The following is a 25,244-nucleotide window of genomic DNA, read 5'->3' as shown; positions in this document are numbered from 1 at the left end:
AATAAAAAATAATAGGAAAATGGACACCATATGAGAGTCATATATTCCAAGGCTCTGGAATATAGAGAAAAACAACCATAAAAAGACTAAATCAATCAAGGGGAAGTTGATACATCTGAAGAAGCAGAACTGGAGGGGACTCACTGTAGTATTTCTTTTAGTGACTCTTGAGTAACAGGTAAAAACAAAATCAACAAAATAAATGTATTAAGCTCACTCTGGTGTTATAAATGATCAGAATGTGTTCTTTCAAAAGAGCACATTTTTTGAATATTGTCAAAAAATTCTGAAAATCCAGGCACCTGAGTGGCTTACTTGGTTAAGTGTCTGACTTTGGCTCAGGTCATGATCTCATGGTTTGTGGGTCTGAGCCCCATGTCAAGCTCTGTGCTGATGAGGTGGAGCCTGCTTGGAATTCTCTCTCACTCTCTCTCTCTCTCTCTCTCTCTGGCCCCCACCAACCCACATTTTCTCTTTCTCTCAAAATAAATAAATAAATTTTTAGAAGTCTGAAAATCTACACATACCATATAACATTTTAGAACCTTAATAATTAAGAAATACAAGGCTTTCACTAAAAATGAAAAATTTAGGAGCTTTGTTTTAAAGGAAAAAAAAAATAGTTTCCTTCATAAACAACAGAACAATAAATACCAGAACATATGGAATCTATATCTATACTTGTAAGAAAAAAATATTCTCCAGGAATTTTTAATATGGCCAAATATTTTTCATTTTTAATGCAAATGAAAGTTATTCACAAAGAAGCAATTGCTCATAAAATGTATGCAACATATAATTTCTTAAAACTATTATTTGCGGAGCTCCTAGGTGGCACAGTCAGTTACGTATCTGACTTTGGCTCAGGTCATGATCTCAGGGTTCATGAGTTAAAGCCCCTTGTCAGGCTCTGCGCTGACAGCTCAGAGCCTGGAGCATGCCTCAGATTCTGTGTCTACCTCTCTCTGCCCCTCCCCCACTCACACTCTGTCTCTCTCTCACTCTCAAAAATAAATAAACATTTAAAAAATTTGTAAAAAACACTAATTACTAGTGTACTCAAGTTAATTATAAAGTTAATAGGTCATAAGGCATCATCAAGTAGGAAGGAAATCACAGTGCATATATGTTAACAGGATGCTCTTTCACTTAAATTGTCATGTGACATGAAATCTGAATGACAAGGAGCCAGCCATTCAAGGATCTGAGAAATGTAGAGTGGGAAGCCTTAGTTCATGAGCATTATGAAAATGATATCAGAAATTCAGGGAGGTCTCATGCACGTAAGTCCAGCAGTATAGAGTAAGTGTAGAAAGTTTAATCTCTTTGTGATAGAAAGACATTGCAGGATTTTGAGCAGTGGAGTTACTTGACATGATTTACATTTTGGAAATATCCCTAGATCTTCAGTGCAAAAGAGAGATTCTGGAGTGGAAGTAAAAACAGAAGGCCAGGTAGGCACTATTCTAGTAGTCTAAGTGAGATATGGTTGAGGCTGATACCAGGGACATAGTAATAAAACTGGAGAGAAGTAGAAATAAGTAGAATATGTTTTGGGGGGAAAATTGATAAAATATGCAGTGGATTGGATGTCAAGAGTGAGAAAACTAAAGAAATTAAGGGTGATCTCTTGGATTTGGTTTTAGCAACTAGGTGGATAGTGGTATCTCTCCCTGAGATGGACAATATTATCTAAGAAATACATTTATAGGGGAGGAGGAATAAAGAGATCTATGAAATGTTTAATTTGAAAATACTTATTATATGTGAAGTATGGTGAGGCTTGAATATATTATATAACTAATGCTTTGTGTGACAGCAACACCAAGGATCTCACCCAATGTGCCACTGAAGGTGGAAAATACCATGCTTCCTGAGATATCCTAGGCATCTAACTCAAAGGATGCTGAACAGTGGCCTGGAGACGCCATGAATTACCTGAGATAATTGAATTAGGGAATGGAAAGGGAGTACATTCCACACAAAGGGTAACTGTAAAGCCACAGAAATTGTTTTGCAACTGTTATTTTAGACCCAGTTTTTCCCTGCTAAGCTGGTGCAACTTCAGACATATTTGTGCTATTACATAAGATGAATGCTCTAATGGATTCGATGTGAAACGTGTATGCATCTCACAGTAAATAATCTTGAAGGAATAGAAAATAGGAAATTGTAGTTACCCCATTTAATGCATTGTGTTGCATCCATAGGAAAGATAGGCAGGGAGTCCAGGTTGATATTAAAACTAAAAGGTACACAAAACTTTATAAGTTACTGTAGGTTTTCTGAAAGTCCAAGTTCTATATTTTTTCAATTTTTCTACAATGAGCATTTATTACTTTTTTTTTTAGTAAAAAAAAATGCATGAAAAACTTCTAAATTTTTTCACTCCTTTGAGAATTTAAATTCCTATCACTTTTTTGGAAATTCAGTTTGTTGTGTAAATTTGCATTCAGCAATTTCTATATGAAGGAAAACAGTGATTTGGGGTCAAGGATTTTTATAACAACACTATGTACAATGGTGAGAAATTGGGGAAATAACTTAAATCCCTAGTACAAAGGAGATTCAAAGAAAAAGATGCATCTCAACCATTGACAATGGAAGGATTAAAATTAAGCTTATTGGCATCTTATGAACAAGGAAAATGTTTATATCAAAACTGTTAATTGGCTGTACCAGAATATAAATTATATTTTCAGGTAATCACAAATATTTAAAATAATCATTAAGAACCCAATATGCACAATGAAGCAACAGAAAGAGAAATCAAGGAATCGGTTCCATTTACAATTGAACCAAAACCCATAAAATACCTAGGACTAAATCTAACCAAAGAGGTGAAAAATCTATACACTGAAAACTATAGAAAGCTTATGAAAGAAATTAAAGAAGACATAAAAAAAATGGAAAAAGATTCCATGCTCCTGGATAGGAAGAACAAATATTGTAAATATGTCAATACTACACAAAGCAATCTACACATTCAATGCAATCCCTATCAAAATAACACCAGCATTCTTCACAGAGCTAGAACAAATAATCCTAAAATTTGTATGGAACCAGAAAAGACCCTGAATATCCAAAGCAGTCTTGAAAAAGAAAACCAAAGCAGGAGGCATAACAATCTCAGACTTCAAGCTATACTACAAAGCTGTAATCATCAAGACAGTATGGTACTGGCACAAGAACAGACACTCAGATCAATGGAATAGAATAGAGAACCCAGAAATGGACCCACAAACGTATGGCCAACTAATATTTGACAAAGAAGGAAAGAATATCCAATGGAATAAAGACAGTCTCTTCAGCAAGTGGTGCTGGGAAAACTGGACAGCGACATGCAGAAGAATGAACCTAGACCACTTTCTTACACCATACACAAAAATAAACTCAAAATGGATGAAAGACCTAAATGTAAGATAGGAAGCCATCAAAATCCTCGAGGAGAAAGCAGGCAAAACCTCTTTGACTTTGGCCACAGCAACTTCTTACTCAACACATCTCTGGAAGCAAAGGAAACAAAAGCAAAAATGAACTATTGGGACATCTTCAAAATAAAAAGCTTCTGCACAGCGAGAATGAGGAGAAAGAGGATCTCTTTTGCACTTCTGGTGGGAATGGAAGCTGGTGCACCCAGAAAATGCTCTACTAGGTATTTATCCAAGGGATAGAGGTATGCTGTGTTGAAGGGACACATGCACTTCAATGCTCATAGCAGCACTATCAACAATAGCCAAAGTATGGAAAGAGCCCAAATGTCCATCAATGGATGAATGGGTAAAGTAGATGTGGTATATATATATACCACACATATATATATATATATATGTATGTGTGGTATATATATATATATATATACACATATACATATACGTATATATATATGTATATATATATATATATACACATATACATATACGTATATATATATGTATATATATATATATACACACACACACAATGAAGCATTACTCAGCAATCAAAAAGAATGAAATCTTGCTATTTGCAACTATGCAGATGGAACTAGAGGGTATTATTGCTAAGTGAAATTAGTCAGTCAGACAAAGACAAATATCATATGACTTCACTCATATGAGCACTTTAAGACACAGAATAGATGAAAATAGGGAAGGGAAACAAAAAGAATATAAAAACAGGGAGGGGGGCAAAACATAAGAGACTCTTTTTTTTCTTTTTTTTTAATGTTTATTCATCCTTGAGACAGGGAGAGACAGAGCATGAATGGGGGAGGGTCAGAGAGAGAGGGAGACACAGAATCTGAAACAGGCTCCAGGCCCTGAGCTGTCAGCACAGAGCCCGACACGGGGCCCGAACTCACGGACCGTGAGATCATGACCTGAGCCGAAACCAGATGCCCAACCGACTGAGCCACCCAGGCGCTCCAAGAGACTCTTAAATATGGAGAACAAACAGAGGGTTACTGGAGGGGTTGTGAGAGGGGGGATGGGCTAAGTGGGTAAGGGGCATTAACGAATCTACTCCCTAATTCATTGTTGCACTCTATGCTAACTTGGATGTAGATTAAAAAAATAAAAAAAAAAAAAAAAAAAAAACAATATGCTGTGACAGAATGTTAGCTATAGCTGTTCCTATGTATTAAAAGAAACAATTTTATTCTTTTATTTTATCTGTTTAAATCTTATTATATTTGTTAGAAATACATATGCTCTTTTATTCTATTTAGATTGTATTATATTTAGTATAATTATTATACTTCTTAAGTATAGGTCTTCTATTTAATTTTTATAAAATTTTCAATACATTTTGGTTTTGTAATCAGACAAAACTGGCAAAAACAGAATAACGTAACTTGACTTATTTGGGGGAAATTTTGAGCTATGTTTTCAATATTATTTGGAATCCCATCCGATAATTGTTATGGACTTACGAAACAATAAATAACATCCATCTCTCCCAACTCAAGTTTGAACTAAAGGAGAACTAGGACAAAAAGAGTACAGAAGGTGAAACCCAAATATCCCTTATTGCTAATAATGCCAATTATCTACTGATTAGTTTATTTCTTGATACCAAACCCCCAAATTTAATATACCCCTCCCTGATCATAGGTATCCTATGACAAAAGAGAAGAAATAACCATTTATGCAGGTCAGGTTCTGTTCTTTAACTTGGTGGCCAAATAAGTGTCTCATCTTTTGAAAAGGAAGGAGTTAAGGCAGGTGGCAAAGGGGAGGAGGAAGAGAGGGGAAGAAGCTAATGATGTTATGCTTTCCTCTCCCCAGGGAAACATGGAAGGAAATCCCAGAAGTAAAGAAAGGTTGGCATGTGAATCCTATTACATGTACAAACAAATTCACTTCGATGGATTGCATTTATTTTGAAAATTTGTTCACGATATCTAGAACAAACAATATGTGCACTTCTGTTTATAAATATATACTTCAGTTACTAATTCTTCTTGAACAATCCAACCAAGTTTAGGAAAAAAGAATATTCAGAGAATTTATCAAATGCCATCTTGATATAGTTGATATAACAAAGCTTCTACATTTATCTATAGGTTTTATGTTGCTGTTGGAATATATATTCTAAAAGGGAAGTATTCCTTTTTATATATAAAGAGATAAGAGTGCTCTTTACTTTTTCAAATGGAAAATTATATATGATTATTAATTACCATTTTTAGAGAAACAAAATGATGCCATGACTAATACATTTTTATGTCCTTCATCAAAATACCTTGGACATTCTTCTATGGTAGCATATGGAGATCAATTTTTTTGATAAATATAAATATTCTATTGAATGGGAATATTTTTTATTTATCTAGTTCTGTTTTGGTGAACAATTAAATTTGAGGGCATTAACAATGTGGCAAATCATATTGTTGGAAATACATAGTTCTTCACTTAGATTTTTTTCTAAACTAAAATGGTACAATCAAAATGTCTAGGTAAAGAAATGCATAGCTAAATTTTTGTTACTATTCCAGAACTGGCATCCATAAAAAACTTAATTGAATAACAGTTCATCAAAAATAATTATTTGGGATAGATTTCCAGTTCATTCAAAGTGCTATGTGCTTCATTTTCACTGTATTTGAGTATAGAAAAAAATGATAAAATATTTAATTATTTATCATGTTATTCTAGCAGTATTTCCACAGTCTAGCAAAACATATGAATGTAATATTTAAGGTTCATAATTGCAAAATAGTTCAGGAAAAAAATTAGTAAGATATGGTGAATTTGTACTTGTTCCAAGATATAATTTTAATGTGTTTCTAATTAAGACACTTAATGAGTGAAACATTAACTGGCATGTTTTGTTTAGAAACGTATCTAACAACTGTTCAACTAGAGCCTGAACAAAAAAAATGTTTTCCTTTGGACTATGTATTCTAAAAGCAACACCCATTCTGCAGGTATATTTAAAAGTTTCATTGTGTTACAATTTCTAACCTGCAATGTTTCTGGAAATAGCTCATTCGTTCATTCATGAAAAATATATACGATGAACATGAATGCTTCAGTTACAGGGGTAAGTGACACAGATGTGTCAAACAGGACTTCTGCCCTCTATGATTTTGTAGAAACTATATCATTTGGTTAACAAAAAAATGCTGCAGCAGTCTACACAGTCTAAAATGAGCAGTGTAGGCTCAGGCAATTTCAATAATACACATATTATATTACCATAAGATTTATTGCTTGAATGAATGTGTGAATTACACCATTTTCTGATTATCACTGTAAAGTGTATACAATGCTTATTCATGCATTTAGACAAATGATAAAGTATTCAAATGTGTCCTCACAAAATCTATTTTAATGTTTTAGAGTTTAATGTTTATGATATATAGTGTACCCAACCATCTCTGTGCTCCCAGAGAAAGTCAATATTGTCATGACCATGAGATTGACATTTCTACATAAAGATAGAAAAATAGTTAATCTGGTATCCCTGGAAGCACACCGTATTTTCTACCATATTCTAGTTCTTTTCTCAATCCAGGATTCTACGATCAAAACACTGTCCATCACATATCTGTAGCACCAGAGTCTAACTCTTAGTTAAGGAATCAGTGACCTACTGAAGAAGGGAGAGAAAAAGGTGAGGAAGGCAGTTAGTGTTTTTGTTTGTTTGTTTGTTTTGTAATTCATGGATAAAATGACTATGGAGTATTTATCCTTTGTAAGACACTGTGCTGGGTGCTAAGGATCAGTGGGAGAATGGAGCAGAACTGAACCTGACAGGAAGAGGAAGACTGAGATGTCAAAGTATTATATTGTTATGGATGGTGGTATCTACAGGGTCATTTGAATGGGAGGTTTAGTATCTTCCAGTTTCAAAACATCCAGTTGTATACATGAGACTCTTCTTGTTTCTATGTATTTTGCCCACAAGTTTTTTTTAAGATAGTGAAGAATCACTGCTTTCATATCATGCCAATTATGCATTTAAAATATCCCCCATGGGGTGTATCTGAGAGATTCAACATCACAGAGAAATAGGGAGACCCAAAGTTCCCTTGTCTCTCAAATACAGAAGTGTTGAGGCCAAAGGACTTTGAATTCCAAGAATCCAGGCTGCAGAGTGTCAGAGATGTCTCCAGGGGCACTTGTGGACAACCTCGTGGGCCATAGGTGCATGACTGCAAACTGGGAGAGATAAAATGGGTGGCGTAGGAATGGACGGGAGGGATCCCCTTCAGCAGAGACAAAGGGAAGAGAAAGAGAGGCTGGGGAAGTGTAGGACTGTATCTGGACAAGAGGAAAACCATGGACCGGGACAAAGAAAGATCCAATCTCTAACTGCAGGGCTTTCTCCAGACTGGGGTAGGCTGCCCTGTTCTCACACCTGGGGATGAGAGGACCCAGTCCCTCTCTTGGTAACTAGTTCAGATGTGCAGTCTACAGTGGGAAAAAGCAATTCCCTCCCTGGAGTTCTGGTGAAAGAAGGTATATATCCACTCAAAGGAGGTACTTCCCTGAAACCAGAGCATATGGAGTGGGAACCTTAAAGACATCTGGGTTTGTTTAAGTGCCAGCCAAGCACCAGGGAGGTACAGGAGCCAGCGGAGAGGGACAAACCACTGGAGCAGCACTGTGAGGTGGTGGGTGGCTCTTTCTCAGAACCTGGACGCACAGAGCGGGAATCTTCAAGACATTGGGGTTTAAATCCCAGTCAAGCACCAGGGAGGCACAGGAGTTGGTGGAGCAGGACAAACCACCTCATTTGTGCCTGTGGCACAGTGAGGACAGCTTGAAGAGAATAGTTTGGGACACCCAGTCCGTGGAGGAGAGACTGGGGTGTCGTCATGTTTCTCCCCATCACCAAGGTGGGGCTTCAGGAATCGGACACTGGGGACCTCAGGGGAGGTGGGACCTGCCCACACCAAACCACACCCCTCTGCACTTGGTAACTGCATATCTACTGGAGCTGGATTGATGCCGAGGAACAAGGCAGCCCCTCCTCTAGACCTGTTGCACTGTTGCATCGCCTGATTTAATTCTTGGACAGTTCTCATTTTATGTATAAATATATTTTATATATTTTTCCTTCCTTTTCTCCTTCTTATCTCTTCCCTCCTCTAGTCTGGTTACTCTGGTTGTTGGGTTGCTTACGCAGACACATTCGATCTATTCTCTTTATACATGTTCTACACCTCCTTTATTTTCCCTTTTGTCTCTCTGAATTAAACCATAGTTTCTCTGTCTGGTCAATTCTCATTTCTTTTCTTTTCTTGTCTTTTCTTTTCTTTTCTTTTCTTTTCTCCCCACCTTCTTCTTTATTTTCCTTTGTCTCTCTCCGGATTAGCTGTATAGTTTCTCTGTCTGGTAAATTTTTATTTTCTTTTTCCCTGTCCCTGTCATTTCTCTCTTTGTATGGGATAAGGCCTCTCCTATCAGCATAGGTTCCATCCTGTTGTTTACTTGTAGCTGGTGTTTCTGTTTTTTGGTTTGTTTGTTTTTATTTGTGTGTTTCTTTGTTTTCTGTTTGTTTTGTGTTTGTTTGTTTTCCTTTCCAGGGCTATTTAAAAGAACAAATCAAAGCACATATGGTGGAGGGTCCAAAACATCACTAGAGTAGAAGGATAAAGTAACCAAAGTCACAACAACAGAGAGCAAGTAACACTCCAAAAAAAACACCTGCTGAAGGGCCAGGCTCTGGACAGTGTTTGACTCCTCTTTAATATACTAGTACTCGCAGGTGCAGGCCACATAACAAATTTTTAAAACACATAAAGGACAGAAAACTAGCCAAAATAATGGAATGGAAGAATTATCCTCAAAAGAAATTCCAGGAAGAAATGACAGCTAAAATTGATCAAAACAGATATAAACAATATATCTGAATCAGAATTTAGAATAAAAGTCATAAGATTAATCGCTGGGCTGGAAAAAAGCATAGAATACAGCAGAGAATCTATTGCTGCAAAGATCAAGGAACTAAAAACTAGTCATGATGAATTAAAAAATAATGTAAACGAAGTGCAAAATAAGCTAGAGGCAGTGACAGCAAGAATTGAAGAGGCAGAGGGGAGATTAAGTGAAATGGAAGATGAAATGATGGAAAAATATGAAGCTGAGAAAAAGAGAGATCAAAAAATTCTGGACCACCAGGGGAGAATCAGAGAACTAAGCTATTCAATGAAAGGGAAAAATATCCATACCATAGGAGTTCCAGAAGAAGAGAAAGAGAAAGGGACTGAAGGTGTACTCAAACAAATCATAGCTGAGAACTTCCTTGATCTGGGGAAGGAAACAGACATTGAAATCGAGGAGGCACAGAGACCTCCCTTCAGACATAACTTGAACTGATCTTCTGCACAACATATCATAGTGAAACTGGCAAAATACAAGGATAAAGAGAGAATTCTGAAAGCAGCCAGGGATAAATGGGCCCTAACTTACAAAGGTAGACACATAAGACTAGTAGCAGACCTATCTACTGAAACTTGGCAGGCCAGAAAGGAATGGCAGGAAATCTTCAATGTGATGAACAGAAAAAATGTGCAGCTGAGAATCCTCTATCCAGCAAATCTGTCATTCAAAATAGAAGGAGAGATAAAGGTCTTTCCAAACAATCAAAAACTGAAGGAATTCATCAGCACTAAACCAGCTCTACAAGAGATCCTAAGGGGGATCCTGTGAGACAAAGTACCAGAGACATCGCTATAAGCATGAAACCTACAGACATCACAATGGCTCTAAACCCATATCTTTCAATAATAACATTGAATGTAAATGGACTAAATGCGCCAACCAAAAGACATAGGGTATCAGAATGGATAAAAAACAAGACCCATCTATTTTCTGTCTACAAGAGACTCATTTTAGACCTGCGGACAACTTCAGATTGAAGGTGAAGGGATGGAGAACCATCTATCATGCTACTGCAAGTCAAAAGAAAGCTGAAGTAGCCATACTTATATCAGACAAACTATATTTTAAATTACAGGCTATATCAAGAAATTAAGAAGTACATTATATCATAATTATGTGGTCTATCCTTCTGCAGCAAAGACAGTCCAAAGAGGAAAATACACTGCAATCCAGGCCTATCTCAAGAAACAAGAAAAATCCCAAAGACAAAATCTAACAGCAAACCTAAAGGAACTAGAAGCAGAACAACAAAGAAACCCCAAAGCCAGCAGAAGAAGAGAAATAATAAAGATCGGGGTGCCTGAGTGGCTCAGTCGGTTAAGCATCTGACTCAGGTCATAATCTCAGGGCTCAGGTCATAATCTCACAGTATGTGAGTTAGAGCCCCACATTGGGCTCTGTGCTGACAGCTCAAAACCTGGAGTCTGCTTCAGATTCTGTGTCTCCCTCTCTCTCTGCCCCTGTCCAGCTCATGCTCTATCTCTCTCTCAAAAATAAATAAATGTTAAAAAAAAGAAATAATAAAGATCGGAGCAGAAATAAACAATATAGAATCCAAAAACAAACAAAAAACAATAGAACAGATCAATGAAATTAAGAGTTTAATTTAGTTTTTTGAAAAAATAAACAAAATCGATAAACCCCTAGCCAAACTTCTCAAAAAGGAGAGGACTCAAATCGATAAAATCACAAATTAAAATAGATCACAACCAATACCTCAGAAATACAAACAATTATCAGAGAATACTATGAAAAATTATATGTCAACAAACTGGACAACCTGAAAGAAATACACAAATTCCTAGACACCCACACACTACCAAAACTCAAATGGGAAGAAATAGAGAATTTGAATAGACCCATAGCTAGTGAAGAAATTGAAACAGTTATCAAAAATCTCCCAGTAAATAAGAGTCATGGTCCAGATGGCTTCCTAGGGGAATTCTACCATACATTTAAAGCAGAGTTAATATCTATCATTCTCAAGCTGTTCCAAAAAATAGAAACAGAAGTAAAACATCTGGACTCATTCTTTGTAGCCAACATTACCTTGATTCCCAAACCAGACAAAGACTCCACAAAATAGGAGAATTTCAGGCCAATGTCCTTGATGAATGTGGATGCAAAAATTCTCAACAAGATACTAGCAAATCGAATTCAACAGCATATAAAAAGAATTATTCATGACGATCACGTGGGATTCATTTCTGGGCTGCAGGGCTGGTTCAATATTCACAAATCAATCAATGTGATACATCACATTAATTAAAGAAAGTATAAGAACCATATAATCCTGTCAATAGAGGCAGAAAAAGCATTTGACAAAAAAGCATCCTTTCTTAGTAAAAATCCTCAAGAAAGTCGGGATAGAAGAAACATACCTAAACATCATAAAAGCCATGTATGAAAAGCCCACAGATAATATCATCCTCAATGGGGAAACACGGAGAGCTTTCCCCCTGAGACCAGGAACACAACAGGGATGTCCACTCTCACTACTGTTATTTAACATAGTGTTGGAAGTCCTAGTAATCAGACAAGAAAATAAAATAAAAGGCATCAAAATTGGCAAAGAAGAAGTCAAACTTTCACTTTTCGCAGACGACATGATCCTCTACATGGAAAAGCTGAAAGACTCCACCAAAAGACTGCTAGAAACGATACATGAATTCAGCAAAGTCACAGGGTACAAAATCAATGTACAGAAATTGATTTCATTTTTATACACCAATAATGAAGCAACAGAAAGAGAAATCAAGAAACTGATCCCATTTACAATAGCATCAAGAACCATAAAATACCTAGGACTAAACCTAACCAAAGGTGGAAAAAATCTGTATACTGAAAACTATAGAAAGCTTATGAAGGAAATTGAAGAAGATGCAAAGAAATGGAAAAAACATTCCATGCTCATTGATTGAAGAATAAATATTGTTAAAATGTCAATACTACCCAAAGCAATCTATACATTCAGTGCAATCCCAATCAAAATTGCACCAACATTCTTCTCAAAGCTAGAATAAACAATCCTTAAATTTGCATGGAACCACAAAAGACCCTGAAAAGCCAAAGTAATATTGAAGAAGAACACTAAAGTGTGAGGCATCACAATCCCAGACTTTAGCCTCTTCTACAAAGCTGTAATCATCAGGACAGTACAGTATTAGCACAAAAACAGGCACATAGACCAATGGAATAGAATAGAGACCCCGGAATTAGATCCACAAATGTATGGCCAACTAATCTTTGACAAAGCAGGAGAGAGTATCCAATGGAAAAAAAGACAGCCTCTTCATCAAGTGGTGCTGGGAAAACTGGAGAGCAATATGCAGAAGAGTTAAACTAGACCGCTTTCTTACACCATACACAGAAATAAACTCAAAATGGATGAAAGACCTAAATGTGAGATAGTAAACAACTAAAACCCTAGAGGAGAAAGCAGGCAACAACCTCTTTTACCTCAGCTGCAGCAATTTCTTGCTTGACACATCTCCAAAGGCAAAAAAATTAAAAGCAAAAATGAACTATTGGGATCTCATGAAGATAAAAATCTTCTGCGCTGCAAAGGAAACAATCAACAAAACTAAAAGGTAACTGATGGGATGGGAAAATACATTTGCGAATGACATATTGGATAAAGGGTTAATATCCAAAATCTATAAAGAACTTACCAAACTCAACACCCAAAAAACAAATAATCCAGTGAAGAAATGGGCAGAAGACATGAATAGACCCTTTTCCAAAGAAGACATCCAGATGGCCAACAGACACATGAAAAGATGCTCAACATCACTCATCATCAGGGAAGTACAAATCAAAACCACACTGAGATACCACCTCACACTAGTCAGAGTGGCTAAAATAAACAACTCAGGAAACAACAGATGTGGTAAGGATATGGAGAAATAGGAACCCTCTTGCACTATTGGTGGGAATGCAAACTGGTACAGCCGCTCTGCAAGACAGTGTGGAGATTCCTCAAAACATTAAAAATAGAACTACCCTACGACCCAGCAATAGCACTACTAGGAATTTATCCAAAGGATACAGGAGTGCTGATTCATAGGGGCATACGTACCCCAATGTTTATAGCAGCCCTTTTAACAATAACCAAATTATGGGAAGAGCCTAAATGTCCATCAACTGAGGAATGGATAAAGAAGATGTAGTTTAAATATACAATGGAATACTACTTGGCAATGAGAAAGAATGAAATCATGCCATTTGCAGCAACATGTATGGAACTGGAAGATATTATGCTGAGTGAAATAAGTCAGTCAGAGAAGGACAGATATCATATGTTTTCACTCATATGTGGAACTTGAGAAATTTAACAGAAGACCATGGGAGAAGGGAAGTGGAAAAAATAGTTTTAGAGAGGGAGACAAACCATAGGAGACAAATACAGAGAAAAAACTAAGGGTGAGTGGAGGAGGTGGGAGAGAGGGGAAAATGGGTTATGGGTATTGAGTGGGGGCACTTGCTGAGATTAGCACTGGGTGTTGTATGTAAATGATGAACTACGGAAATCTACCCCCAAAACCAAGAGCACGCTGTACACACTGTGTGTTAGCCAATTTGACAAAAAAAATATAGTAAAAATAACAATAAAAAACATAAAATATCCCCCATGGGGTCTTCAGGAAGCTCTTGATTTCAGCTCAAGTCTTGATCCTAGGGTGATGGGATTCAGCCCCACATCAGGCTCTGAGCTGAGTGCAGACCCTGCTTAAGATTCTCTGTCTCCTTCTGCCCTTCTCCCTTCACCCCCTCTCTGTGTCGAAAATTAACAAAAAGTAAAAAAAATAAAACATCTTCCACCAGAAGCCTGAAGAATATGTATCATTTTCACAATTTTAATCATCTTTAAATAAAAGTAAGCATAGATAAATAAAAGTGGTTTCTTTATAGATGATCAGTAAGATGAACATAAAGCAGGTATATATTATCTGCCACTTGAGCTGAGATCAGTACTACCTAGGCATTTGCTTGAAATGAAGAATCTCAAGCTCCACCCTGAATATGCACTTCAAAAGATCTATAAGTGTCCACATTAATGGCATAGTAAATTAAGAAGCGCTGCTCTATAGAGTTTTGTGGGACTTGAAACAGAATGGGTCAAGGTTAAAATGCGAGGTAAGGTGCTAAAAGGAATGGCAGATTAGAAAGGAGACACATTTGAATGGTCAGTATGGCGGTGGCAGAGCATGAATTGGAATGGGAAGGGCAGATGTGCTGTTCTGCCCGCTCTTTGTTTTGTTCTCCTTGAGAATAACCAATGATCCTGGGAGTGTTCTGAAATGTTTGTGATATGCTCCTATACACTCAGGCAAAATAAAATTACATATTCTAGACTTGCAAGTCTCTTGACCTAGATGGCGATCTTTACTAAGCAAATTGAATGTTTGAAGTTATTTTTGAACAATTACCGACTGTATTTTTTTTCTTCTTTCATGCATTCCCAGCAATGAGCAATGACAAAACCACCAGGCATCTAAAACCTATTCTTTCATGAAACTTGGAAGAATATCCTAAGCAATCACCTTTGGCAGAATCATTAAACTCTCTAATTTGTGCTATTGTAGAACTTAATTCCTGCCTTGAGGATTATATGTTTGTCTCCTCACAAGACAGGCTCCATGAAAACAGACCCAGCTCTCTGTTTCTGTAGCTTTCATCCATGGCACCGTGCCTATACACAGCAGGTGCTTGATACCTGCTTAATTAGGGAAGAACCGATTGGCTCAATGACAGAATGAGTGATGGACTAAATAGTTTCAGTAAAAAAATATTTCATTTGCCATCATAGTCTAACAAGGAAGAAAAGGAGAGCTGTGTCCCCAGCAGTTGCACGGAGAGGGTCATTAAGCTACAGGGGCTCATCCCTTGATTTTTCAAGTGGCAGCTGATCCGTTCACGCAGCAGGTAACGCCAGCTACTCCATCACTGAGAGCCCCAGGGAAGGCCACTTACGGGGTAACTGCCACTTTAGGGGGATTTCCTATTTGCAGAGATAGCAGGCTACCAAGTCTATACAAGCCTATCCTATTTCTCCTATACGTTGCATGCAACTTCTCGACACCAACAAGAATGTATATGAAAAAAAAAAATTCTATTGAATCCCCTTGTCTTCTCTGCCATATGCAGGGTCACTGGGTAGGGCAGACACACATTATGGGATTAAAGGAGTTCTTTTGAAAAATAGATAACAGAGAGATGCAAGGTAATGTAAGTAAAATCATAAAATGAATTTTATGTATCATTAATTCTGATAACTGATTTTACTGCTTTAGAAAATTATTATGGCAGTCTGCTACAAAATACTTAACCTAATTTAAATTTCAGAACACAGTTTTTGGCAAATCACTAGAAGCAATATTTTTAATCAATGAAGTGGATCTAATTTGGATTTCAGATGCACAGAGAAAGAGAGACAGGGGAGTGGGAAGGAAGAAGTTTCCTAATGTAAGCACTTTGTATTTCACAGCTGTGTTTTAAATGTTCTGAGAGGAGCAAAATTAAATAATGACTTTTTATTTCTATACAGAAAACCCACAAAAGATGAAAGTCTGAAGTATTTCCTTGCTACTATATTTTAATTTCTATGTGTATATAGTTATTATAGTTCCACAAAATTACTTTATTACCCCTACACACCATAATTTTGCCAAGAACCAGATAATGTTTAGAAGTTCTATTAGAGGGTGCCTGGGTGGCTCAGTCAGTTAAGCATCCCTCTTGATTTCGGCTCAGGTCATGATCTCACAGTTTTGGGAGTTCAAGCCCCACATCGAGCTCTGCGTTGACAGTGTGGAGACTGCCTGGGATTCTCTATCTCTCCCTCTCTCTCTCCGCCTCTCCCCCACTAGCTCTGTCTCGGTCTCTCTCAAAATAAATTAAAAAAAAAAATTTAGAAGTTCTATTAGAATACCTATTGTTTTAGGAATTACGATTTTAAAACTGTTTTCTCTTTGCTGTGACCAAGTTATTCTGACTCTCAGAAGTTTAAATCAGGAAAGACAGAACTACATTGTTTTCTAAAGTTTAATTTTTCCAGTAAGTTCAGATTTGTTTGATGGAATCATCTTTTTCAAAAGGTTTGGCCGTATCAAACATTAATGCTATAAATATAGGTCTCTTATACAGATGAAAAAGAAAGTCTCTACTTTCAGATTGGCTCCCTATAAAATGTTGGAAAATGTGAGAAAAGGCAATGCTCATATCAGTCAGTTGACTACATGCTGTGAATTGTAGGCAGCTCTCACAGAACCCTGGCTTCATTTCCTTGTTTTATTTCTTCCTAGAGCAATCATCCATGATACCAGCAAATAAAGCCATCCACTGCACTTAACCTAAAACCTAGATGAGGTCAGTGACTGTCAGAGTCGAATAAGAGCCAGCAGTACATAAAATGGTCTGTCCTCTGGACATTGTTGAGGAATGCAAACATTTTTTAAAATGATGCATGTGTGTTGATAGGAGGAAAAGTGAATTAACTCAGTTTATTCAAGGGAGATCAGAGGCTTTAAAATCAATGGGCCAAATTCTGCTTTTTTATTTATGTGTCTATCACTCCTGATGAAGCCAAGATGCACATAAATGAAAGCAGAAGGAGCCCAACTCATTCTAAATATTGGCATGCTTTAGCTTTGTCTTAAAATGTTATGTTTGTATGACACACACTCAAAAGGTTATACAGAGAGCACGTATTTTTACTACCTGTGATTGACAGCCCCATTTCTACTGACATACCTTTCTTTTAAGATGTGTGGAAGTATGTGAGAAGACTTAAGTTTCCTTAAATGAATTTAACATGATTTGGTGAGAAAAATTAGGTACTTAGAAAATAATATCACGAACCAATTTTCTAGGTGGTCCTCAGATAAAGAGCAGGCCACCTCAGTCTCAAGGGGGTAGTTAATCATCCCTTAAAGACATGAAATTCTGATCCTCTTAGAACACAGAATGGAATGGATAACTGAATCAAAAGAACTTTTGAATGGAAAACAAGAGCTGCATTTTTCACAAAGCAAGTTCAAAATGTGTCATGTAGAGCAATGGATTTCTTTCTAGGAAATCCAGCATGCCATCATCATGGGGGAGGGAAGGGTGGATGATCAGGAAATTACATTGGGCCACTGATGATTTAGTCTTCTTCTCAACAGACCATTTCACCAAATAGGAAATCCAAAAGCCTCAGGCAATAACTGCAGGTAGAAGGGATGATACTCTGACAAGTACCCCATACTTAGGTGATATTATTTCAAATACCATAGTCTCATCCTCAAAATATCAGAGGACATGGAGGAAATGCATTTGAGCTTCTTCAGAATGTGGTAGAACAGTATGGTCCATACAAAAAAGATTCCTTTCTTAAAGGTAATGGATGGATATACAATGGAATAATTCCAAGATAATATATGGATATTTTACATATTCATATGCATTAAAAGAAAATAATCAAAAGGAAATAAAGAAAAATACAGAAAACCTGTATCAGAAAATTTAAACAGGAGTCTCTTCATTATCCTTATACTTTCTACATTTTATAACAAAATACAATACTTTAATATTAGAATGGAGAATAATTATTTAAATAACTGCTGTCTTCTATATATTTGTGCAATTAAAAACATACATGTAGCTATCTGATTCATAAGCTAAATCAAAAAATGTCTTACATGTAACACAAAGTGAAATTTCTTGATATTTTAATTGCATAGGCCATTTCCACATCAGGTCACTCAAATTGCGAATTTAGATCATTTCAATATACACTTACTGAATGTCGTCCTATCCTGGAAAATGAGATCCCGAGAGTTTCTTGAACTCGACTAATAATTCAAAAATTATGTTAAAATAAATTATTTTATTTTATCCTTGCACGTCTGCAAACTTTTATTTTTAGCAAATGTGTAGTTAAAGAAAAAGGATTGGGTCCCATAGTTAAGACATAAGAGAGACACAGAATACAAACACAATGTTCTTGCTATGCTCCATTTTCTTTCTACTATTATAATTGCCACCTAATAACTGAAATAAAGATACAGTATTTTTGATTCACTAGACTAAATGTGTTACTTGTGGAAAGGTTGCAATAGAGTACACAATCTAATTCTTTGTAAGATAATAATGACCAGTGACAAAACGATTCCAAAAATCAAGTATGCTTTCTGCTTTCTAAGGAGCTAACAAAGAGGTTGGATCATGTTGGTTAACAGAATACTGCATGGAACATTATGTAGGAACAAAAAAAAGTCCAGTGCAGATGATGCAGAGGAAAGAGAATGTAAAGTGGAATGAGTTGAGCCTAGAGAAGTAGGTTGGGGCACATAGCATTAGACCATGAAGATTGTAATATCAAGAACTTTAGCATCCCTCATAAAAGTCTAGGTAGGAATCTATTCAAATATTTTAGGAATATTCAGATTTTTTTCAGTTTCTTTCTTTTTTCTTAAATTTATTTATTTTGAGAGAGAGTGTGTGTGTATAGGAGGGGCAGAGAAAGGGAGAGAAAGAGAATCCCAAGTAGGCAGTGCGAGGAGCCCAATGCAGGGCTTGAACTCACAAACCCGTGAGATCATGACCTGAGTGGAAATCCAGAGTCAGATGCTTAACTGACTGATCCACCCAGGTGCCCCTCAGATTTTATTTGTCTAAAAATATAGCTTGTAATACGTGGAACTGTGGGAAACCAAAGTAGTCACATAAGTCACGGAGAAAGGTATCCAATGGTCTCTATAATTCAATAATCTTCAAAACAGGTCATAGTAGTTTATGGCTATTTAGTATGGATTATGAACCAAAAGATACATATGACCCATTAACTCTAGCAGTTTACATACATTTCTTTTTTAAATTTTTTTTCAACGTTTTTTATTTATTTTTGGGACAGAGAGAGACAGAGCATGAACGGGGGAGGGGCAGAGAGAGAGGGAGACACAGAATCGGAAACAGGCTCCAGGCTCCGAGCCATCAGCCCAGAGTCTGACGCGGGGCTCGAACTCACGGACCGCGAGATCGTGACCTGGCTGAAGTCGGACGCTTAACCGACTGCGCCACCCAGGCGCCCCAACATTTCTTAAAGGAATTGTGTTTTAACTACAGAGTGTAGTTAAGGAAGGAAAAAAAAATGGGTCGTCACATTAATTTCTGAATCATTGAGTACTGTTTATTCATTTTAAAGGGGTATCACTAAGAAATATTAGATATTTGACCTCAGATGAGTACACAGTTGCTGATTTGATTGTTTTGCAAAAGGACATACCTGATTTTTTCCTTAGCAGTAACATTTTCTAACAATAAATGTTTACTTACTATTCTGTATATAGTCACAATTGAATTTTTGATTAAACTATTTCAAACAGTTGTACTGGTTAAACATGTCAAAAGCCAAACTTCATTTTGCCAGTGAAGCTTATTTAAATTACTACCTACCAATGGTCAATATGCTAAGCTTGCTTCTTAAGGACCTGGTAAATTGCAGCACCTGAAAATACTTAATTTTAAGAACTTAATAGATACTGTGTATTGAGAGCCTGTGTAGTGGACCTGGAAACGCCCCCATTTAGATGCCCTGCATAATTAATTGAGGGCTGTAGCTGCTATTCCTCTAGTTTCTCACCACATCCACCCCCAGGCAATGCTTGTCTGGATTGCTCCCAGCCAATGAATGAACACTCTGGGGGTACAAATGAGGACCATTTCTTTGAGATATGGGACTTATCTGATGAGTGACTTCAGCTCTAATACCCTGAGCTTGCCTTGCCAAACCTTGCTTGAATATGCACTGCACACTGAGACTCTTTCTATTCAAACTTCCTTTTCTCTGGGGCGCCTGGGTGGCTCGGTCGGTTAAGCATCCGACTTCGGCTCAGGTCATGATCTCACGGTCTGTGAGTTCGAGCCCCGCGGTCTGTGAGTTCGAGCCCCGCGTCGGGCTCTGTGCTGACAGCTCAGAGCCTGGAGCCCGTTTCAGATTCTGTATCTCCCTCTCTCTCTGCCCCTCCCCTGTTCATGCTCTGTCTGTCTCAAAAATAAACGTTAAAAAAAAAAAATTTACAAACTTCCTTTTCTCTGCTCTTTTTCAACATCGATGCAGCTAAAGGCTGTCTGCACCTTCTTCCTTTCCCTTATTTTTATTCTTAACCCATATTTCCTGCAATCATTCACTCCCATATCCAATTCTGTCTTGGCACATGCTTCTCAGAGGAACTGTAGAAACAGAAGCACTGCAAGGAGTGGTCTGAGAAAACAGGCATGCTAACTACAAGTTAGCAATGCCCCAGCTGGTGATGTTTCCATTACTAAAGATTTCACTGTTGATGACCTGAAAAAGATGTCTGGAGGGAAATTGTCTTATTGGCACAATGATTCCAGATTTTAAAGCTATGAGGGTAAATGGGCTCTGATCCCAATTTCTAATATACATGTTGTGGAAGTGCACAAATCTACCCATTCCCCCACAAGCAATTCTCAGCCACCATCTGATGTCCTACAATATAATTCAATTCTACAGGAGATTCTACAGGTTAAAGGCTCAGTCCCACAAGACTGCCCCGACTTCAGATGCCAATCCCAAGCCCAGGTTGTTATCTGTGCTTCTGACTCATCAGCTATCAGCTCCCAGGACCCCCTCCTTGGTTTTAATTTGCTAGAATGGCTCACAGAACTCAGAAAAAAAACAAAACAAAACAAACAAACAAAAAAAAACACTACTTACTAGATAACAGCCAGATGAAAGAGATGCATAGGTCAGGGTAGGACAAACGGGCTCTAAGTTTTCAGGCTCTCTACAAGCACACAACTTCTCCAAGTCTCCATGTGTTCACCAGCCCAGAAGATCTCCAAACCCCATCCTTTTGGGTGTTTATGGAGGTTTCATAACATAGATATGATTAATTAAATCAATGTCCACTGGTGACTGAACTCAATTACCAGCCCTTCTCCCCTCTCTGGAGGTCAGGAAGGTGGGACTGAAAGTTCCAGCCCCTTAATCACATGGTTGGTTACTCTAGCAACCAGCCCCTGTCCTTAAGTGGAGTCACCTCATTAACATAACAGAAGACACCTTGATCACTCTCATTACTTATGGAATTCCATTGTTTTTAGGAGTTCTTTGCCAGAAAAGATGAAGACCAATTATATATATTTATTATAAATCATAATATCAGAAGGAAATACCTACAGGGATAGTAGAGTCCATGATTACTGCTGAGTTGTGTTGATACATTATAAAGGGATAGTGCGAAACTGAAGGTCATTAATTAGAAGTTATAGGCTACATATGAAAGTCAGGGAGTCTCTTTAGTCACTTACAAAGAGGCACTTATCACCTGGAATGGATGACTAGACACAGCTGAACAGCAGACTGAGGCCCAGATAAAGTAACAGAGTAAATGTGACATTTAAATATCCAACCAAAATAAGTCATTATGCTAAAGTCAGACCCTTATTGTTAGAATGTGGGGCCAAGTAGCATGGGATGAAGCTATCTAGATAAATGTACCAAAAGATGTTGGCTCCACAGCAATCTTTAAATCCTCAGAGTAATGTAGGCAGGCAAGGTCTGAGGACACAGGGAGGGTCCTATAGAACCAGCCAAAGTGAGTCCTTGGCTTCATGCAGGATGGAAATCAAACTCAAGTCAGCAGGAAATGAGAACGGAGTATATTGAATATACAGAGAGAGCAGATGCTGATGGAGCATCTGGGAGATTCAGAAAGGAACAGGAGTCTCATCTTGCTTGAGTGTCTGGAGTCTTTACTGAAGATGGTGATCTGGTATGCGTGTCAGGAACTGGTCCAACAAGGATGACTGCTCAGGTGTCCTCCATAAGTTACATATACCCTGGAGGTCACTCCTTAGATGCTATCTATTGTGCTGGAAGAGTCCAAAGACATCATTAACTCCTTGACCTTTACAAGGAGGATATATATTAAGACATGTGTAAGGTAGGGATGTAGATCCTAGCAAGAATAGAAGCAAGAAAAGAAACAAAGAAAAAAAAAAAAAGCTTTTTCTTTTATGGAGTCCCTTCAGTTTCCCTGCCTTGAGAGCTTCAGAAGTTGCCAACCTTATCCCTAGAGGAGGCATTTCTAGGGAAGATATAAAATGCTACAGAAGCCTCTCCCCAAGAAGACAACAGGTGCTATACTCAGAGGTTGTCTCCATCTTGTCTCTTGGCTTCTAGGCTAATGAGGGCTAAATCCCAGGAAAACTCAGCTGCAGATTTGCAGGGCATGATATGGGAAGGAAGAAACTATATACCAAAGAGCTGCAATGATTAGATAAAGACTTGTCATACGAGCCAAAAGAGTATCCTTGAGTTTGATTTAGAGTATACTTGATCACCTAAACTAGAATGTAAGACTTGATAAACAAGAAGTTAATGATTTGGAGGCATTTTCTTGGGATACGAGATTTCATACCCAAATAAGAGCCCCACAGGTTGGGGCCAACTCACTTTTGTAATGGCTCCTAAAGGTGTGGAGAATGTGATGGTCAACACTGAATGAAGTATAAACACTTGACTTGTCATGGCAGGTGGGAGAGTAATAAATGAAGAGCTGAGAGTAGTAGAAATACTGGGTTGGGTATATATGTGAGGCCAAAAGACAATGTTTCACAGGTAAGCCTAGAGGACATAGTATTTATTCATTAAGACTATGAGAATGAACTGATTATTGGAGCTCCAGCAGCACTATGAAGTTCAATGGTGACTCTTTTCTGCAGGCTAACCGTGAGGTTAAGAGAGTAATCAGAGAGCCTGGTATGATGATATTGATGGGGATAATACAGCCTTAAAGCAATAGAAACCAAGTAGAAAGAGTGACAATGCTAACTGTCAAAAGCCAGGATACTGTATCTACTTTATTCATGGTGGAGGGGCATTCAAAGGGGCTTGGCACACAGTGACTTATGGAAATAATAAATAGTTTGGTTGCAGTAGGGATTAAATAGATGGATGGTGCTTAACATCCACCACCAGAAAAAGGTGAGAATAGATCAGGAGGATGAAGGTAGTCCTCTCAATGAAAAGTCATAATTCCTTGCTCAGTACCTAGACCAGAGCCAATTTTTTATATCCAGAACTCTGACTAGAGAAGCATCTGGGTCCCTAGGAGGAAAGACCCTGCAATACAACTATAAGTGTATCCTCTAATAATTCCTCTAGTCTACTGCAAAGTGACCTATGGCCATTTGACCAGGTATTTGCAGGCAAACAAGAGAATACCCAGGCATTAAAAACACTAAGGGTAAAAGGGTATGATTTCAGTGTTACCTGAAGACCCAAAGCATCAAATCAACTTCCTATTAGAATAGCATGCCAGTTAAATTTCTGCTCACAGGAAAAAAAAGCCAATAATTTTTGAAAGCCTAAGATTTGTAGACATCAATGACCTCATTTAGTAAAATTCATATATTTGTTTATTGTATTACCAACATTATTAGATGCACAGTTGGCAAACATCATAGTATGATATAGAAAGTATGGCTTTTCGGCACCCTGCATTCATGGACCCACCTAGAAAAATCCAGTAGTTATTTCTCCAGTCTCTAGTGTATAATTGGAATTGATAATACTTGACAGTTGGGATAACTGCCACATTTGGTTCTTGGTCTATGGGGTAAAAGGTATCATAGTGGGAAAAGTCTAAGTAGAAATCTCTGAAACTGCACTGCCTCACACATTGGCCAAAATATAAACTCAAATAATAAAGTACCCTGGAAGGAGAAAGGGACAATGATGGAGTTTAGAGCCATTATTAAAGGTGTAAATGATGCAGAGATACCAATACCTATCATATACATACATTTATTTTGCCATTTGGTGTCTGTAGAAGGTGGAAGCATCTGAAGAATAAATGTGGACCACTGCTATCAGTAGTATCCCAATAAAAATAGCTGAAGGAAAGAAAACTGAGCAATGTTGGTTTACAGATGGTTTAATTTTTTTTTCTTATTTTATTTTGAGAGAGGAGAGACAGAGAGCAAATGGGGGAGGGACAGAGAGAGGGAGACACAGAATCTGAAGCAGGCTCCAGGCTCTGAGTTGTCAGCACAAAGCCCAATGCGAGTCTCGAACTCATGAACCCCGAGATGATGATTCGAGGTGAAGTCAGACATTTAACTGACTGTGCCACCCAAGCGCCCCTAGATGGTTTAGTTTTCTATGTGGCTGAAAACTGACAAAAAGGTAGTGCCCTTGAAAGACAACAGAGAATGACAATCTTCCCAATAGTTGGAATTGCAAGCACTGCACTGCTCATTTACTTTATGTAGCAAGGGAACTGGCCCAAGAAGAGAACATAATAGAGACAGAGATAGAGAGACAGAGACAGAGACTCGGGCAATAGTCAATGGCTTTGTTATCTGATCAGGGCCCAAAAGAAAAAGGCCTGCAGCTGACAACAAGAATATCTGGGATTGAAACCAGCGGATGCGCATTGGGATTGAGCACAGAGAGTGAAAAGTTTTGTATCATACATTAATGGCCACGAGCAATCACCCAGAAAGCAGTAGACATTGAACAACAAAGTCAGCACAATGACTTGGCCAATAAATATTAGTGAGTCATCACCCTTGTCTATTCTGGACTGGCATAATGGGCACATGAATGAAATGATCGTGGTGGTAGGAAATAAGGCTGTAACAGGACACATTCTTTACTAGAAGTGCCAAGAATAAAATACACAGAGAAATAGGTAACTATTTTGTGTATTGAATGCCTTTCCTGCCACAGATCCATAACCAGCAGTATTATTTGAGGTTTTATGAAATGTCTATTCCACAGGGATATAATGCACAGAAAATAGTATCTAGTCAGATAATCAACTTTATAGTGAAGGAGGTGTGTGAGAGCATCCA

The 25,244-nt window shown here is 37.7% G+C and overlaps 1 long non-coding RNA gene across 1 annotated transcript in view; it reads left to right on the top strand.

The window, feature by feature from the left end:
- LOC122217146 overlaps window positions 1-5,348 on the top strand; it is a 73,263-nt gene extending 67,915 nt beyond the window's left edge. Inside the window, exon 4 of the long non-coding RNA XR_006201313.1 lies at window positions 5,268-5,348. This is a non-coding gene — a long non-coding RNA (uncharacterized LOC122217146). The remainder of the gene's footprint in view (window positions 1-5,267) is intronic.
- The last annotated feature ends 19,896 nt before the right edge of the window (window positions 5,349-25,244 follow it).

Source organism: Panthera leo, chromosome B1 (assembly GCF_018350215.1).
Source record: "Panthera leo isolate Ple1 chromosome B1, P.leo_Ple1_pat1.1, whole genome shotgun sequence".
NCBI classification, from domain to species: Eukaryota; Metazoa; Chordata; class Mammalia; order Carnivora; family Felidae; genus Panthera; species Panthera leo.
This window is presented reverse-complemented; position numbering and strand designations above follow the sequence as displayed.